This window comes from Lactuca saligna, chromosome 5 (assembly GCF_052625555.1).
Source record: "Lactuca saligna cultivar CGN05327 chromosome 5, ASM5262555v1, whole genome shotgun sequence".
In the NCBI taxonomy this organism is placed as follows: Eukaryota; Viridiplantae; Streptophyta; class Magnoliopsida; order Asterales; family Asteraceae; genus Lactuca; species Lactuca saligna.
The window spans coordinates 166,802,294-166,821,451 of record NC_136421.1 but is presented as its reverse complement, the minus strand read 5'-3'; positions in this window follow the sequence as shown (position 1 = coordinate 166,821,451).

The following is a 19,158-nucleotide window of genomic DNA, read 5'->3' as shown; positions in this document are numbered from 1 at the left end:
AGTTTTAAGTGTAATTTTTGATTTATGAATGAGTTCATATTCATGTTCTTGTTCTTATGATGTTTTAGATGATCATAGGAATTATTTGTAACCTATGTGGTAGATTAATTCTTGATCATAATGTGTTTTAATGGAGTCCATAACTTGTCCTCAAGTTATGGAAAACCAAGAGTCACACTTGAATTAAAACCATTAAAAAAAAACACAAGAGTTAGAAAAATGAAGAGTCTTCATTTTATTACTCTATTAAACTCATAAGTTACAAGAAATGAAAAGTTTTGAAAGTTACAAAACTTGCCCTCAAGTTTTGGAACAAGTAAAGTTAAGTTAAAACTTTAGTTCCAACCCCTAGAATTTTAAAAGTTAAAATTCAACCCTTATACTTATATTATGATGATTTAATAATTATATATATATATATATATATATATATATATATATATATATATATATATATATATATATATGTATGTATAAGAACAAAGTCATCTTACCGCTAGTACGCCTCATTCACGAAGCCGGTCTATAAGGTGGGTATAAGGTTGTTGCCTATAAAATGGTGACTTAATGGGTGTCTACTCTCACCCACCGCTTGCTTGACTGGTGGAGGGTCGTTAGCCGAACGGGTAAGACAAGGACTTATAAATTCTCATTCAAAGTATGATGAATATAATAAAGTAACTAAATGTTTTATTAAATTCCCAATCTTAGTTACTTTAGGAAAATGTGAATAAGGTGCTAATCCATGAAATTACACTTTACACTTTGTCTAAGTCGTTGGTGGAGCGTGTGTGGTTAACCGGCACACTAACTTGGACTTAACAAGGTAGGTAAAGGGTGACTTAAGGGTTATTATAGTATCGGTGGAGCGTGTGTCGTTTACCGGCACATCGATTGAGTGATAAACTTTAAGGATACCAAGTGATTTGCATGGTTACTTCACACCTCGTTTTGTGATCCTCGGTATCCCAGTCACAAAACTTGGAGGGCACACTCGAGATTGAAACATGCCTTTGAAAATCTCATTGAATCTCAAAGAATCTAGGAATTTCTAAGAGTCAAACAAAAACCTTATACTTAAATGTTTCGGTTTTCGTGGTGGAAATTGGTGAATCGTCATTCACCTACCTTTCAAATATGGTATAGCTTAGACTACGGCATACCTCTTCTAAGCTATGTTATATTGTGATTGGATCCTAGCCTTAATATGACATTTGGGTGTCTTATTAAGGACTCTCATAGATCTATACTAAACTTGTTCTCTTCTTTCAGATGTCTTCAAACAATGCTGCTTCTGGCTCGAATCCTAATGGATCCTTTACTCTTATGAGTTTGTGTGGGAAAGTTACCTTTGATGGATCCAACTTCAATGAGTGGATCAGAAACATCAGGATGATAACCCGCTATGAGGAGAAAGAATATGTCCTTGACAAGGAGCTTAAGGAAATTGATGAGTCCACTGCAACTCCCCAGGAGATCGCTGACTTTCATACCCATGAAAGAGATGCGACCAAGGTGGCTTGCATCATGTTGGCCACATTGACAGCTGAACTCCAAAAGTCTTATGAAGATTTCTACCCTTATGAAATGCACCAAGATTTGATGGAAAGATACCATCAAAGTGCACGACAAGAGAGGTATGAGATCATCTGCTCCATGATAACAGCCATGATGAAGGACGGGGAATCCGTCACCAGCCACATGCAGAAAATGCAAAGGTATGTGGATCGTTTGCTGAAGCTTAATGTGAACTTCCCTGAGGAGCTTACAATAGATATCATTTTGCACTCCTTACCATCATGCTATGATCAATTCCGCATGACATATCACATGAACAAGGAAGAGGTCACCCTCAGCAAACTTCAGGGACTTCTCAAGACCGCAGAAACAGGTCTTAAGGGGAAGTCGGTTGCTATCACTCCTACTCCAAACTCAACTCCGGTTTTGGCAATCGGGAAAAGTCGAGGGAGGAAGAGAAAGAGATCTTCGAAGGGTACCAAGGCTCGGACCCCTGATGGCTCTTCTTCAAGTGGAACCAAGAAAGGTTTCATTACTCCTTCTTCTGACCCAAAAGAGGCTGAATGCTTCTATTGCCATGAAAAGGCTCATTGGAAGCGGAACTGTCCAAAATACCAGCAGGATGTGAAGGATGGGAAAGTCAAACCCAACCATGCAGGTATTTACACTATCATTTCTAATAACTCACCCCATTCTAAATCTTGGGTCCTTGATACCGGTTGTGGTATTCATATTTGTTGTGACTTGCATGGACTAAGAAGAAGTGAGGATGTGGAGCAAGGAAGAATAAACTTGATCATGGGGAATAGGAAAGCTTCACCTGTCACCAAGATTGGAGTTTATACTTTATCGCTAAGTAGTGGGTTTAGTTTAGATTTGAATAAATGTTGTTACTCGCCAGGAATGGCAAGAAATATTATTTCCTTTCATGCTTTGTACAAACAAGGGTTTACCTTTTCGTTTAATAATGAAGTTGGTTCTATTGATGCTTTCTTTAATAATGTTCTTTATTTTAAAGCATTACCTTGTGATGGTGTGTATGAAGTTGTGTCTGTTGTAGATAACTTAGGAAATAATGTTTTGTGTATTGATTCTACTACTAATAATAACTTGGATAAAGCATCATTATGGCATTTTTGCCTTGGACATATAAGCAAGAAACGCATAGGCCAACTCCAAAAGGCTGGAGTCTTGGAGTCGTTTGACCTAAAGTCAGATGATAGTTGCAAATCATGCTTACTTGGAAAAATGACAAAGTCACCCTTCACAGGCTCGTGTGAAAGGGGTGAAGGTTTGTTGGACCTTATACACACGGATGTGTGTGGGCCATTCAAACATGCCACAAGGGATGCTAATCATTATTATTTGACTTTTACTGATGATTACAGTAGATATGGATATGTCTACTTAATCAAACATAAGTCAGAGACTTTCGAGAGGTTTAAGGAATTTAAACAGGAAGTCGAGAATCAATTGGGCAGGAACATTAAGATGCTTCGATCCGATCGAGGTGGTGAGTATCTTAGTTCAAAGTTCCTCGACTATCTAAGGGAATGTGGGATTGTCTCACAATTGACACCTCCCAGGACACCGCAGTTGAATGGTGTGGCTGAGAGGCGTAATCGAACCTTGTTAGATATGGTTCGTTCCATGATGAGTCGAGCTTCGCTACCAATCTCATTCTGGGGGTATGCCTTAGAAACTGCCGCCCATATTCTTAATCTAGTCCCTACAAAGAAAGTTGCCAAAACTCCTCACGAGATGTGGACTGGTAAAGTACCTAAACTAGACCACATCAAGATTTGGGGTTGCGAGGCTTTCGTGAGACGCGAAACTCATGATAAGCTCGAACCTCGAAGCGAGAGGTGTATTTTCATCGGCTACCCACAGCAATCCTTTGGTTACCTCTTCTACAAACCTAGTGACAATGTGGTCTTTGTAGCAAGAAGAGGAGTCTTTTGAGAAAGAGAGTTTATAAGCCAAGGAGACAGTGGGAGGCAAATTGATCTTGAAGAAATTCAAGAGTCAAGTGGTGAAGGAACTTCAAACTCTAGCCCTCAACTTGAGGAGGAAACTCCTGTTGAGCCAACTGACGAATCTGTACCTCTGAGGCGTTCCACGAGAGTTAGGAGTGCACCTGAGCATTACTATGGATTACATATTACTACGGAAGGTGAGGCACTTATTAGTGATGGGACACTAGTAAGTCAAGATGACCCTAACAGCTACGAGGAAGCCATGGCAGGCCCCGAGTCTGCTAAATGGAAAGAGGCTATGGATAGCGAGATACAATCCATGTATGACAATCAAGTTTGGAACTTGGTTGAAAATGTACCAGGTCGTAAGACAGTGGGGTGCAAATGGGTCTTCAAGAAGAAGACCGACATGGATGGTAAAGTACACACTTATAAGGCTAGACTGGTTGCAAAGGGCTTCTCTCAAATTCCTGGAGTGGATTATGATGAGACCTTTTCTCCGGTAGCCAAGATTAAGTCTATTCGGGTTCTGTTAGCCATAGCTGCATTTCATGACTATGAAATATGGCAGATGGATGTCAAAACCGCTTTCCTTAATGGAAAGTTGGCTGAAGATGTTTACATGAGTCAGCCAGAAGGTTTTGTCAGCAGCAAGTACCCTAATAGAGTGTGTAAGCTTGAGAAATCCATCTATGGATTAAAGCAAGCACCTCGCAGATGGAATCTTTGCTTTGATGAAAAGGTCAAGGAATTTGGCTTTTCTAGGAGTGAAGATGAATCTTGTGTGTATGTCAAGGCTAGTGGGAGTATAGTTAGCTTTTTGGTATTGTATGTGGATGACATACTACTCATAGGAAACGACATTCCAGCATGCAGAACTCCAAGAAAGGAGAGTTTCCCATCCAGAGTAACGCCAAATTGAGTAAGACACAAAGCCCTAACTGAGGCTGAGATAGCAGAAATGAGTCTAGTACCTTATGCTTCGGCTGTAGTTTCGATCATGTATGCTATGACGTGTACTCGACCTGATGTAGCCTTTGCCTTGAGCATGGTTAGCAGGTTTCAGGGGAACCATGGCAAGGCACACTGGACTGTGGTAAAGAATATTCTTAAGTACTTACGAAGGACTAAGGACTGGGTCCTTACCCTCGGTGGGAGTGATGACTTGAGAGTAGTAGGGTATAGTGATGCTAGCTTCCAGACTGATAGGGATAATTTCCGCTCTCAGTCAGGCTGGGTCTTTACCCTAAATGGAGGAGCAATTTCTTGGAAGAGTTCCAAGCAAGAGACAGTGGCAGATTCTACTTGTGAATCAGAGTATATTGTAGCTAGCGAGGCGGCAAAGGAGGCGATATGGCTGAAGAACTTCATTGGAGACCTTGGAGTTGTACCAACTATTAAAGAGCCAATGGAAATTTTCTGTGATAGTGAAAGTGCTGTTGCCTTAGCCAAGGAACCACGGGATCACGGGAGATCCAGACACATCGACAGAAAATACCATTTCATCAGACATCGGATCGAAGAAGGACTCCTCGTGGCAAAGAGGGTATCATCAGATGAGAATCCGGCAGATCCCCTCAAAAAGGGACTGACTCGGGTTAAGCATCTCCAGCATGCTCGGAGCATAGGGCTGAAGGATGATATTAGATTTAGTAGTTAGATAACCTCGAAATTTGTAAAGTGTAATTGACATTTGATGATGAATAAAAAATGTTTTATTTATGAGTAAAGTGTTGCTATATCTTGTCGATCATTTACTATATTTCTTTTGCATGTTTTGACTTCCAAAATAATTTTTGTTTGGTATAACATATTTTTCAAACCTCCACAGTCAGTCATATGTCGGAAGTAGGTATGAATCAAGATTGTCATGTTTGGTTGTAGAGGTCTTGGACAAGGCTACAACAATCATGAGTGCTCATAAGTTCTAAGCATTGGACTCAACCCACGCTCACTGGAATCACTTCATGGAATTCTATCTCGAGTGATCGTGAGACGGTAATATCGTATAAGTCTTCAAACCTAGAGATATGATTTGTTACTTACAAGTTGGTTATGCATTGATTGTACGAAAACGCATTGGTAACTCGATGTTATAAATCGTGCTCTTGTGTGTAATTCAATGAGTGGTAGAACAAACATATGAGTCGAAGTTTATCTGTTCCTTCTTGGATTAGAAGCTGATATCTGGGCCCCTCGTGTAACGCCCGCAGATCCGGGCTAGTCAATTTAGAGGCAATAGGGATCAAAAATGACTTTTTGACAAAAGATTATTTAGAATGAATAGTCTTAACCAAGTTTTAGAATATGTCACAAGGTTTCCGTACATATAAAGAACGCCGAAATCCGAGTTATAACGAAGAAGTTATGGCCCGCCGAAGTTTTACGGCAAAACCGGCACGGCACCGGAAGACGTAAATACTGAATTTACGATAGAAGACTTTTTAGCCTTAGCAATCTAAACAAAAGTCGTAGAATATGTTAAACTAAGAGCGTCGATAAAAGAACGCCCAAATCTGACTTCGAATGAGGAAGTTATGATTTTTCTAAGATTCGACTTAGCAGTGTACAGCCCGAAACTCGAATTTTAGTTCGAGCAGTTTTTGGCTTATGTGAAATAAATGAGAGTTGAAGATCTCATTAATAGGAACTGAACGGTAAAAAGACAGACGAAAACGGAGTCCGTATGAAGGAGTTACGAATTCTTCGCGGTCATTTAACAGTCTAAACGCCTCGTACTGTTAAATTTAAGATCGGTCGAGAATTAGCCGACGGAGTCAAAATGAAAGTTGTAGATATTATTTTTACCTACGCGTGGATATAAAGAACGTCAAAAACGGAGGTCGTATGTGAAAGTTACGGATTTTAGAAGTCGGAAGTGTGTTGTGCGAAAATGGGTGATGTGGCACAATCTTGGCCATTGCTTTCTCCCCAAGTCTTGCCACTAGATGGTGACATGTGGCACCAAGTTCAGCCATTTTCACCCTATAAATACCACCTCTCCCACCCTCATTTTCTTCACACCTTTCCCATTCTTTCTTCTCTTTACTATCTCTCTAGAACCTCTCTCTAGCCCCGAAATCCCGCGAAAAGCCTAGGGAACCTCCCTAGCACGAGGCGGAAGCCCCGGAGTGCTCGACGGCTCCGAGAAGAAGAGCTTTTCAGCTCGGAAACGCTGCTCCAAACAAATCCTGGTTTTCTATAAAACCCGTTGTAAGTGAGCTACGCCTACGCTATTTTTAATATAGTTTTTATTTAATTATATTAACGTTATTAAGAACATATAATAAATACTTGGGCTATTATTATGGGTTATATAAGTATTTTTTTTAACGCTTATATAATAGTAATAATAGCTAGACTATTAATTAGTCTGGACGAATAATAGACTAAAATCTATTGGTGATAATACTAGGTTTCGTCGAAGGAAATTATTTTAAAGTAAACGAAGCGTTGTCCAAGTACCGAGTCACCACCTTCTCAGGTGAGTGCATAGTCTCTTTCATGGACATGATTTTAATACAAGTATTGATTGAAGTATTAATTATATGTTTATGTGCGAGTTAATTGATGTTGCTTGAAATTCGTGTTAAAGAACATACCTGATTATATTTGATAATTTAGGATAAAGAGTAGACCTAAATTAAATATGAGGAATATTGGGTAGTATATTCTTACGAGTACAAGTGAGTTAAACTCAGAGAATAGAAGTTAGTATATGTCACTTATCCGGGAGTATGGATTAGACATAGTCATTGTCCCTAGTCTGAGAATATGGATTAGGCATAATCATTCGTCGTTAATCCGAGAGTATGGATTAGCTATTGTCCCTAGTCCGAGAGTATGGATTAGGCATAATCATTCATCTTTAATCCGAGAGTATGGATTAGTCATTCGTCCCTAGTCCGAGAGTATGGATTTGGTAAATTCGTTCATTTCTGATTCGAGAGTATGGAGTAGGTAAAACGACTAATCTTAGGTCTGAGAGTATGGATAGCCTCGTTGCGAGGATCGACTGGGTGGGATAAGAGTTGTTTATATATATGTATGGTGAAATTGTATATTTTGTGAATTTTAAACTATATATATGGTATAACATTGTGGGATTGAAACCCCTATGTGCTCACCAGGTTTCCCAACCTGACCCACTCAGTTTATTCATATCACAGGTGTTGATATGAAGTGACATTACACTGAGAGATTTAAAAAGATGTAGACCACTAGTGTGAATAATTGTAAGTTCTGTTTATGCTTATGTTCCTGTATTAACGATGACATCCCAAACGTTTTAAAATGAAATAAATACGTTTCTTCGAAAATGTTTTAATAACGTATTTACCATGTTTTTCTGGGAACAAATTCCGCAACCTTTTTATAAAATGAAGTACTCTGATTTTTATAAAGCATAAACAAAATCAGTCTTTTCTAGCCGTGATTTTGGGGATGTCACAGTTGGTATCAGAGCATTAGTTTAAGCGAACTAGGAATATGGATTTATTTCTAGACTTAAACTTAGAATGCTAAGCGATGATTGTGAGGTGTGAGCACTAGCTTATTTTAGGAATTATGCCTAAAATGCTTTTATGTGCTAAATACTTGTGCCTGATATGCTGTTAGTTGTTCGGATCTATGGTCTGTTGCCGACCGGATCTGGAAACCTTATGTGTTTAGGATTCTAAACGTACGACTACAATATTAGAACTAGCATATAAACGTTTCGGAGTGATAAGGATGATTTAACCGTCAATCCTAAGTAAAGATCTAGATTCACCTTATTCGGTGTATAGATCAAGATGGCAAGAACCCGTAGCGGAAACGTGAATGCAAATGGGAACAGAAACGAACCCCCAGTGATTGAGCAAATACCGGTGATGGAAGCCGCCACTGAGCCAGTCACAATGGCCGGAGTGCAAGAGATGATGCAAGCAATGTTGGATCATCAAATGGAGGAAACTAGACGTTTGCTCCAGCAAAATCATGAGGAAGCCACTATTCAGATCGAACAGCCCAAGTTGAACGAAGGGTAGACTGAGGAAGGAAACTACAGTGGGACTGTTGGTCAAGTCAACCCACCAATAGTTCGACAAAACAACCAAGATGACGAGGTCGAGAGGAGTGGATGCAAGTATAAGGATTTTCTGACTTGCAAGCCATCGACTTTCACTGGAAAGGAGGATCCGATCGAGGTCATGGATTGGATCTCGGAGATGGAGTTAGCCTTCATGACATGCGGTTGTAGAGGGAAGCTACAGACCACATTTGCAGTGCGTCAGTTTCGAGGAGGCGCTGTACGTTGGTGGAATACCTTGGGGAAGACTCTGAGCCCTAATGAGCCTCTGCAACTGACATGGGCAGAATTTCTGGTGCAATTCAAACGAAAGTACTGCTCAGCTCAAAACCTGCTTGAGCTAGAGAACCAGTTTCTAACCCTGAAGAAGGGAAGCATGTCAATCGATGAATACACCAACAACTTCACAGAGAAGATGGAGTTCGCCTTGCTTCTTGTTCCGGATGAGCTAACGAAAATCGACAAGTACGCAAAAGGACTTCCATGGCAGTACGCGGTGCCAGTGCGTCAAGCACCTACTCTAGAGGCAGCTATCTGGGCTGCCAAGTCTGTCGAAGATATGATCAAGGGAAGAGCCTCCAGCAAGATGGAGGTTGGCGAGAAGAGAAAGTTTGAAGGATCTTCAAGGTCCAGCAAGAAGAGAAAATTCTCGAAGTTTGAAGAAGGAACGCAATGGTGTGACAAGTGTAGAAAGAAGCACATCGGGAAATGCTCTAAATATACGACATGCTTTAAATGCGGGAAGACTGGTCATTACGCCAGCGAATGCACAATCAAGAGAGAAGTCTGCTTTAAGTGTGGAGAAGAAGGACACTTCAAACAAGACTGCCCAAAGAGAGAAGGGGCTACAAAGCCAAAAGTGCCACCAAAGCCAAAGGCGAGAGTATTTCAAATGATCCTTGATGAAGCAGATGACAATGCAAGGATTCAAGAGTGAAGGCTTGACATCCGAGGATCGAGTTATGGAGTAATCGTGTAGATAGTACCTCACGATGTAGCCCGTTAGAGGCATAGTCTAGGGTGAACTTGAACACCTATGTAATAGTTTCAATAAATAATATAAAACCTTTTTTTTGTTATCTGATGTGTTAAGTTGTTGTATGGTGACTTGGAAAAACTGCGGGACAATACTTGGGACGAGTATGAGTAGGTGTGAATGGTAGTAGAGGCCTATACTACCGGAAGCACAGGACTCACACTTGGATCAGGGAAAGTCATAAGGTTACCAAGAAGCCAGTAATTGATTTCGTTTTATTCAAGTATGCCGTTACCATTGTTTCGGTAATGACTAAGAAGATTGTTGTTATCCCGACGCTAGTGGTCATATCACCTTGAGTCCGACTACGATGAGTAGGTTACGTGGTTCAGAGAACCAAGTTTGATATAGCGTCCGACTTAAACCAAACGATTAAAAAATCAAAGCGATCAATAGAAGTATCGCGCTCGTTTTGTAGCTAGAAATGCTACATGTTAAAGTATGATTATATCACATTAGAACATGAAGGAAGTCTTAGTCTGTTTTAGAATTTAAGATACCTGAGTCTAAACGTACATCACATGATGATAGGTCATAATTTGGAGTCTAATATGAGGTAGAGAGCAGGTGCACGATCAAGTACTGCTTACAGTCAATAAGTCTAAGAGATAGACTTGAAGGAATAAAGAATTTATAATTATTACCTAAGATGAAGAGATGACGTATGGAGTCAATATACGATCCTTGTTTCGTTGATGATTCCGGGACGTAATCATCCTAAGGGGGAGATAATTGTAATGCCCGCAGATCCGGGCTAGTCAATTTAGATGCAATAGGGGTCAAAAATGACTTTTTGACAAAAGATTATTTAGAATGAATAGTCTTAACCAAGTTTTAGAATATTTCACAAGGTTTCCGTACATATAAAGAACGCCGAAATCCGAGTTATAACGAAGAAGTTATGGCCCGCCGAAGTTTTAAGGCAAAACCGGCACGACACCGGAAGACGTAAATAGTGAATTTACGATAGAAGACTTTTTAGCCTTAGCAATCTAAACAAAAGTCGTAGAATATGTTAAACTAAGAGCGTCGATAAAAAGAACGCCCAAATCTGTCTTCGAATGAGGAAGTTATGATTTTTCTAAGATTCGACTTAGCAGTGTACAGCCCGAAACTCGAATTTTAGTTCGAGCGGTTTTTGGCTTACGTGAAATAAATGAGAGTTGAAGATCTCATTAATAGGAACTTAACGGTAAAAAGACAGACGAAAACGGAGTCCGTATGAAGGAGTTACGAATTCTTCGCGGTCATTTAACAGTATAAACGCCTCGTACTGTTAAATTTAAGATCGGTCGAGAATTAGCCGACGGAGTCAAAATGAAAGTTGTAGATATTATTTTTACCTACGTTTGGATATAAAGAACGTCAAAAACGGAGGTCGTATGTGAAAGTTACGGATTTTAGAAGTCGGAAGTGTGTTGTGCGAAAATGGGTGATGTGGCACAATCTTGGCCATTGCTTTCTCCGCAAGTCTTGCCACTAGATGGTGACATGTGGCACCAAGTTCAGCCATTTTCACCCTATAAATACCACCTCTCCCACCCTCATTTTCTTTACACCTTTCCCATTCTTTCTTCTCTTTACTCTCTCTCTAGAACCTCTCTCTAGCCCCGAAATCCCGCGAAAAGCCTAGGGAACCTCCCTAGCACGAGGCGGAAGCCCCGGAGTGCTCGACGGCTCCGAGAAGAAGAGCTTTTCGGCTCGGAAACGCTGCTCCAAGCAAAGCCTGGTTTTCTATAAAACCCGTTGTAAGTGAGCTACGCCTACGCTATTTTTAATATAGTTTTTATTTAATTATATTAACGTTATTAAGAACATATAATAAATACTTGGGCTATTATTATGGGTTATATAAGTATTTTTTTTAACGCTTATATAATAGTAATAATAGCTAGACTATTAATTAGTCTGGACGAATAATAGACTAAAATCTATTGGTGATAATACTAGGTTTCGTCGAAGGAAATTATTTTAAAGTAAACGAAGCGTTGTCCAAGTACCGAGTCACCACCTTCTCAGGTGAGTGCATAGTCTCTTTCATGAACATGATTTTAATACAAGTATTGATTGAAGTATTAATTATATGTTTATGTGCGAGTTAATTGATGTTGCTTGAAATTCGTGTTAAAGAACATACCTGATTATATTTGATAATTTAGGATAAAGAGTAGACCTAAATTAAATATGAGGAATATTGGGTAGTATATTCTTACGAGTACAAGTGAGTTAAACTCAGAGAATAGAAGTTAGTATATGTCACTTATCCGGGAGTATGGATTAGACATAGTCATTGTCCCTAGTTTGAGAATATGGATTAGGCATAATCATTCGTCGTTAATCCGAGAGTATGGATTAGCTATTGTCCCTAGTCTGAGAGTATGGATTAGGCATAATCATTCATCTTTAATCCGAGAGTATGGATTAGTCATTCGTCCCTAGTCCGAGAGTATGGATTTGGTAAATTCGTTCATTTCTGATCCGAGAGTATGGAGTAGGTAAAACGACTAATCTTAGGTCCGAGAGTATGGATAGCCTCGTTGCGAGGATCGACTGGGTGGGATAAGATTTGTTTATATATATGTATGGTGAAATTGTATATTTTGTGAATTTTAAACTATATATATGGTATAACATTGTGGGATTGAAACCCCTATGTGCTCACCAGGTTTCCCAACCTGACCCACTCAATTTATTCATATCACAGGTGTTGATATGAAGTGACATTACACTGAGAGATTTAAAGAGATGTAGATCACTAGTGTGAATAATTGTAAGTTCTGTTTATGCTTATGTTCCTGTATTAACGATGACATCCCAAACGTTTTAAAATGAAATAAATACGTTTCTTCGAAAATGTTTTAATAACGTATTTACCATGTTTTTCTGGGAACAAATTCCGCAACCTTTTTATAAAATGAAGTACTCTGATTTTTATAAAGCATAAACAAAATCAGTCTTTTTTGGCCGTGATTTTGGGGATGTCACACCTCGATGATTTTGTTTTGACCCATGTACCGGGCCCGGTCAGAACTAAGTTGATGTGTTCAATTAAGTACTTTGTCAAACAAATCGGAAATCGGGAAACAAACTATTGGACAATAAGTAAGACATTGTTCCATGTATTTGTCCGACTGATATCTAGAACAGAGGATTATATGATCATTTATCTTAAATGGCGTACCATCATCTTCTCAGTTCCGAGAAACCTTGAAAAGAGCTACGATTGCTGATCGGTTCCTGAATTCATACTTGCAGTAATAGTTATTAGACTTATCCAAGTGGGAGACTGTTGGATAAGGTGTCTAAGTCCATAACTATTTCTGGTATGTACTTGACCCGACCCGGCATGGTCCATTTGGGTTGCATGGCACCATGCAATTGGATAGACTAAATGAGAGAAATAACACTTGGAGATTATTAATATATTATAAGTTCTAATATATTAATAATATTATTTGATTAGTTTGATCAATAATTAATTTAGAATTAATTAAGTGGTCAAAAGAGAACTAATTAAATATATGGAATCATCCATATCTTGTATAGTGGGCTAAGAGGCTCCATGGATTATCAAATTGGGTTCTACCCATAGGATGCTCCATGGGAGTTACAAACCCATGGGTCATGGAAATGAAGAGTCATGACACATTAGGGTTTACATGGTGTAACCCTAGATGTGTCAACACTATATAAGGATCTCATTCTCCACCAAAATCGGTGACACTAAGGAAACAAGAGGGCTTGGCCGATTTCAAGAAGTGTGTGTTCTCTCATAAGTTTTTCCAAGAGCATTTGGTGTTGTGTGAAGCATTTGAGGCATCACACTTGGGGTGCTAGGCTCACAAGGTTTCAAGGAACACAAGCAACAACAAGGTAAGTTATTCTATTTATCATTCAAGTTAAAATTGTTCCCCATGTATGCTAGATAGGAATATAGCCTTGGAATTCAACATTGCATGATAATTAGACAAATATAGATCCAAGGTTATTAGGGTTGCATGTACACTTAGGAAGTGTTAGAATGCTCAAAACCCATCACCTTGACCACTTGACTCTTGAATTTCTTTAAGGTCAATTTGTCTCCCACTGTTTCCTTGTCTTATGAACTCTCTCTCTCTCTCTCTCTCTCTCTCTCTCTCTCAAGACACCCCTCCTTGTTACAAAGACCACATTTTCACTAGGTCTGTAGAAGAGGTAACCAAATGATTTTTGTGGGTAGCCGATGGAAATACACCTCTCACTTCGAGGTTAGAGCTTATCATGAGTCTCGCTTCTCACGAAAGCCTCTCAACCCCAAATCTTGATGTGGTCTAGTTTGGAAACTTTACCAATCCACATCTCATGAGGAGTTTTTGCAACTTTCTTTGTATGGACCATATTAAGGGTATGGGCGACAGTCTCTAAGACATACCCCCAAAATGAGATTGGTAGCGAAGCTCGACTCAGCATGGAATGAACCATATCCAACAAGGTTTGATTGCGCCTCTCAGCCACACCATTAAGCTGTGGTGTTCTGGGAGGTGTCAATTGTGAGATAATCCCACATTCCTTAAGATAGTCGAGGAACTCTATACTAAGATACTCACCACCATGACCGAATCGAAGCATTTTAATGTTCCTACCCAATTGATTCTCGACTTCCTGTTTCAACTCTTTAAACCTTTCAAAAGTCTATGCTTGATTAAATAGACATATTCATATCTATTATAATCATCAGTAAAAGTCAAATAATAACGATTAGCATCCCTTGTGGCAGATTTGAAGGGTCCACATACATCTGTGTGTACCAGATCCAACAAACCTTCACCCTTAGCACAGAAACCAGTGAAGGGTGACTTTTTCATTTTTCCAAGTAAGCATGATTCACAACTATCATCTAACTTTAAGTCAAATGACTCCAAGAATCCATCCTTTTGGAGCTGGCCTATGCCTTTCTTGCTCACATGTCCAAGACGACAGTGAGATAATGATGCTTTATCCAAGTTATTATTACTAGAAGAATCAATACACAACACATTATTTCCTAGGTTATCTACAACAGACACAACTTCATACACACCATCACAAGGTAATGCTTTAAAATAAAGAACATTATTAAAGAAAGCATTTATTGCACCGATTTCATTATTAAAAGAAAAGGTAAACCCTTGTTTGTACAAAGCATGAAAGGAAGTAATATTTCTTGCCATTTCTGGAGAATAACAACACTTATTCAAATCTAAAGTAAACCCACTACTTAGCAACAAACAATAAACTCCAATCTTGGTGACAGGTGAAGCTTTCCTATTCCCCGTGATCAAGTTTATCTTTCCATGCTCCACATTCTCACTTCTTTTTAGTCCTTGCAAATCAGAACAGATATGAATACCACAACCGGTATCAAGGACCCAAGAGTTAGAATGGGATGAGTTATTAGATAGAATAGTGTAAATACATGCATGGTTGGGTTTGACTTTCCCATCCTTCACATCTTGCTGGTACTTTGGGCAGTTCCGCTTCCAATGCGACTTTTCATGGCAATAGAAGCATTCAGCCTCTTTTGGGCCAGAAGGAGTAACGAACCTTTCTTGGTTCCACTTGAAGAAGAGTCATCAAGGGTCTTACCCTTGGTACCCCTCGAAGCGCTCTTCCTCTTCTTCCCTCTACCTTTCCCAATTGCCAAGACAGGGGTGGAGTTTGGAGTAGGTGTAGGAGTGGTAACAACCAACTTACATTTAAGACCTATTTCTACGGTCTTGAAGAGTCCTTGAAGTTTGCTGAGTGTGACTTCTTCCTTATTCATGTGGTATGTCATGCGGAATTGATCATAACATGCGGGTAAGGAGTGCAAAATGATATCTATTGCTAGCTCCTCAGGGAGGTTCACATTAATCTTCAACAAACGATCCACATACCTTTGCATTTTCTGCATGTGGCTCGTGACAAATTCTCCATCCTTCATCCTAGTTGTTATCATGGAGGAGATTATTTCATACTGCTCTTGACGAGCACTCTGATGGTATCTTTCCAACATATCTTGGTTCATCTCAAAAGGGTAGTAGTCATCATAGGACTTCTCGAGTTCAGCTTTCATGGTGGCCATCATGATGCATGCCACTTTGGTGGCATCTCTTTCATGAGTCCGAAAGTCATCGATCTCCTAGGGAGTAATAGTGGACTCATCGATCTCCTTTAGCTCCTTATCGAGGACATATTCCTTGTCCTTGTAGCGATTCACCATCCTGATGTTCTGGATCCAATCCATAAAGTTGGAACCATCGAAGATGACCCTCCCACATAAGTTCATGAGGGAAAAGGAGTCAGTAGGGTTTGAGCTAGAAGCAGTGTTGTTGGAAGACATCTGAAAAGAAGAGAACAAATTTAGTTTAGATATAAAGATAGTCCTTAATAAAACACCCAAATATAATATTAAGGCTAGGATCCAATCAAAATATATCATAACTTAGAAGATGGATGCCATAATCTAAGCTATAACATATTTGAAAGGTAGGTGAATGACGATTCACCAATTTCCACCATGAAAAACAAAATATATGTAACATATACGTTTTAAAATCGTGTTTTGCAATGAATAAAATTGTGAAATATTATGTAAAATTGAGTGTTGAGTTCTAAGAGATGGTTTTTACTAGAAATGAAGTAAAACTATGTTTAGAATCACTCAGAAAATATTGGAAGTCTTATAAGATTCCAATTAAAAGCCAAATAGTGAAATTTAGCGAAAATATGAAATTTTAAATAAGTAAAATTTTACTATTTGATGTTGTATAGAATCTCGTTAGAAAATTGTAGGCGAAAACCTCGTCAAAATCCGAGTTATAATGAAGAAGTTATGACCAACCGAAGATCCGCGACAAAACCAACACAGCGCCGAATGATGTAAAAAGTGAGTTTTTGATAAACTACTTTTTAGCTTTAGTAATCTAAATGAAAGTCGTAGTATTCGTTAAACCGAGAAATTCGATAAAAAGAACGCCAAAATCTGACTTCGTATGAGGAAGTTATGATTTTTCGAAGTTTCAACTTAGCAGTAGACAGCTAAAAACTCAAATTTTAGATCAAGCGATATTTTACCGATAGATCCTAAACGAGAATCGAAGGTCTCGTCATATGTAGTACAATGGTAAAAAGTCTGACGAAATCGGATGTCGGATGAAGAAGTTATGAATTTTTAATGGATTTTCTTGTCCCGGTCTATTAAAAATAATAATATTAAAATTAAGATCAAAATTAGCCGACGAAGTCTAAACGAAAGTTGTAGAGCGTAATTTTAGCTATGCGTGCATATAAAGAACGTCAAAAACAGAGCTCGTATGCGAAATTTATAAATTTTAGAAGTTCGGGGCACGAAAATCGAAAATTTTCGCATGAATAGTAACCGGCCACGTGACCTCACACGAAGCAGGTGCGTCACCTGAGACGTGGCCCAGAACGAGCTGCCTCGCTGCTTGCTTCCAGAGACCGATGTGTGCCGCTCAGCGATTCGACCGAAGTGCTAGCCAATCGGATTCCGATGCGCCTCGTTGTGGTGTCCGAGTCTCTCCCCTCCACGTCCCTCGCCTTTGCCACCGATGCTCGCACGAAGAAGCCACATCTGAGCCACCGAGCTGCTTCCGGACCAAACTTCGCAGGTGCGACGTGGACTCCCCCCAGCCGCAGACTTCCGATCCCTCGGCCCTATATAAAGAGAACCTGCGAGATCTTCTGACTAACTTTGAAAATTTTCCACTTTTAGCACCTCTTTCCATATTTTCTTCATATTAACTTTCCCCGAAGCCCCGAAATCAATTTTAGCACCCGAAACATGTCCCGAGACCCCCGATTAGCCCGAAAATTTAATCTTTTCGGTTTTGAAGCCTTACCTTCGTAGAGCCCGGTTTTCAATCAAGCTCCCGGTTTTCAACATAGAAAGGCATATTTAAAGTCGAAGTGTTGTCCAAATTACTATTTTAACCCCCGGTTAACATAAGGTGAGTTCAATATATAGGAACAATTGTATGTTATGTGTTATATGTGCTATGTGCTTTTTAGTATTATCATTCTGAGTTATTTTCTCGTGTTATTCGCTATGTTTATAGCAATTGTAATACCTTTGACCATGTGATCAGTGAAAGGACTTAGATTCACATTGGTACTGGTACGTAGCCTCTGGCCATGTAGAGTATGTCTCCGTAAGAGAATGACTTCTATTCTATGGCATTGGCAAATGGTTAGACATGACTATAAGCCTGAAATCTAACAAGATGTTAATCAGAAATTGCATGTCTTCTATGCTATTTGGGCCAAAGCTTTATTGATGTATATCAAGAATTGAAAAGAATATCTTTGAATAATGTCTTTGATTGATATGAACGCTTGTCACATGATCTCACATACATCTTGTTGTTCCTCTTTGCTTTGCCACACTGAAGTATATATATGGCATAACATTATATTGTATCTATTTTTGAACTTACTAAGCGTCACCGCTTACCCTATCAATGTTTAACAATTGCAGGTGATAAATAACTAGTATGTTTACATACTATTGAAAGATGTAGAATAGTTTGCAATAGTACTTTTGTACTACTATTTATGTTTGTATAAATTACAATATCCTGGGTAATTATGTAATATATATAACACTTTGTAATAGTAGGTTTGTATCCAATAGTTTGTAAATCCTTTATATCAATGTAAAATATTGGTTTTATGAATATGCAAATAGCATGTTTTGGAGTAATGATATTGTGAAGTACGAAAGTTTAGGTCTTTCAAAAATACGAAAGTTGGGGTCTTTCAACCATGGTATCAGAGTAGTAGTTTAAGCGAACTAAATTCCACGGATTGGTATTTAGACTTAAACTATAGGAAGTTCAATATATGAACTTAATCACTGTAAGTATAGGGATACAAACCATAGGAAATATATAAGTAAAAGTATTAGGTAATAGTAAACCCTAATATTCTAAAATATTATCTTACTCCGTATTTCAGATCAATGGCTGAACAAGTAAGTAGCCATACCCCTGATGATGGTGGAGATCCTCAACCCGAGGAAGTGAATACTCCAGTATCTCCTCGTGAGGAGCGACTTCTAGTTAAACTAACCGGTGTTAATCGACAAACTCTTGAAGACCACAAAAAGAATGATGATAAAGGAAAAGAGAAAGTCACTGGAAAATCTTCAAGCGGAAATTTGAAGCGTCCCTCGTTCAAAGATTTCAAGAGTAGTGGTGCTACGGAGTTTTCTAGTGTCCTTAATCCTATAAGTGTTCTAACTTGGATTCAAAATACCGAGAAAGTATTTCATGTTTCTCATGTGGATGATGAAGACAAGGCTATTTATGCTTCTGCAATGCTCATTGGAGAAGCTTTAGTATGGTGGGAAGCAACATATGAAGCTCTCGATGGATGTGACCAGGAGAACTTATCCTAGGAGTTGTTCAAGACTCGTGTGCTAGAGAAGCATTGTCCTCTAGATATGAGGAGAAGATTGGAGAAGGAATTCCTCGAGCTTAAACAAGGAGGAATGACTGTGAATGAGTATGAAACTCAATTTAATCAAATAGCAAGGTTTG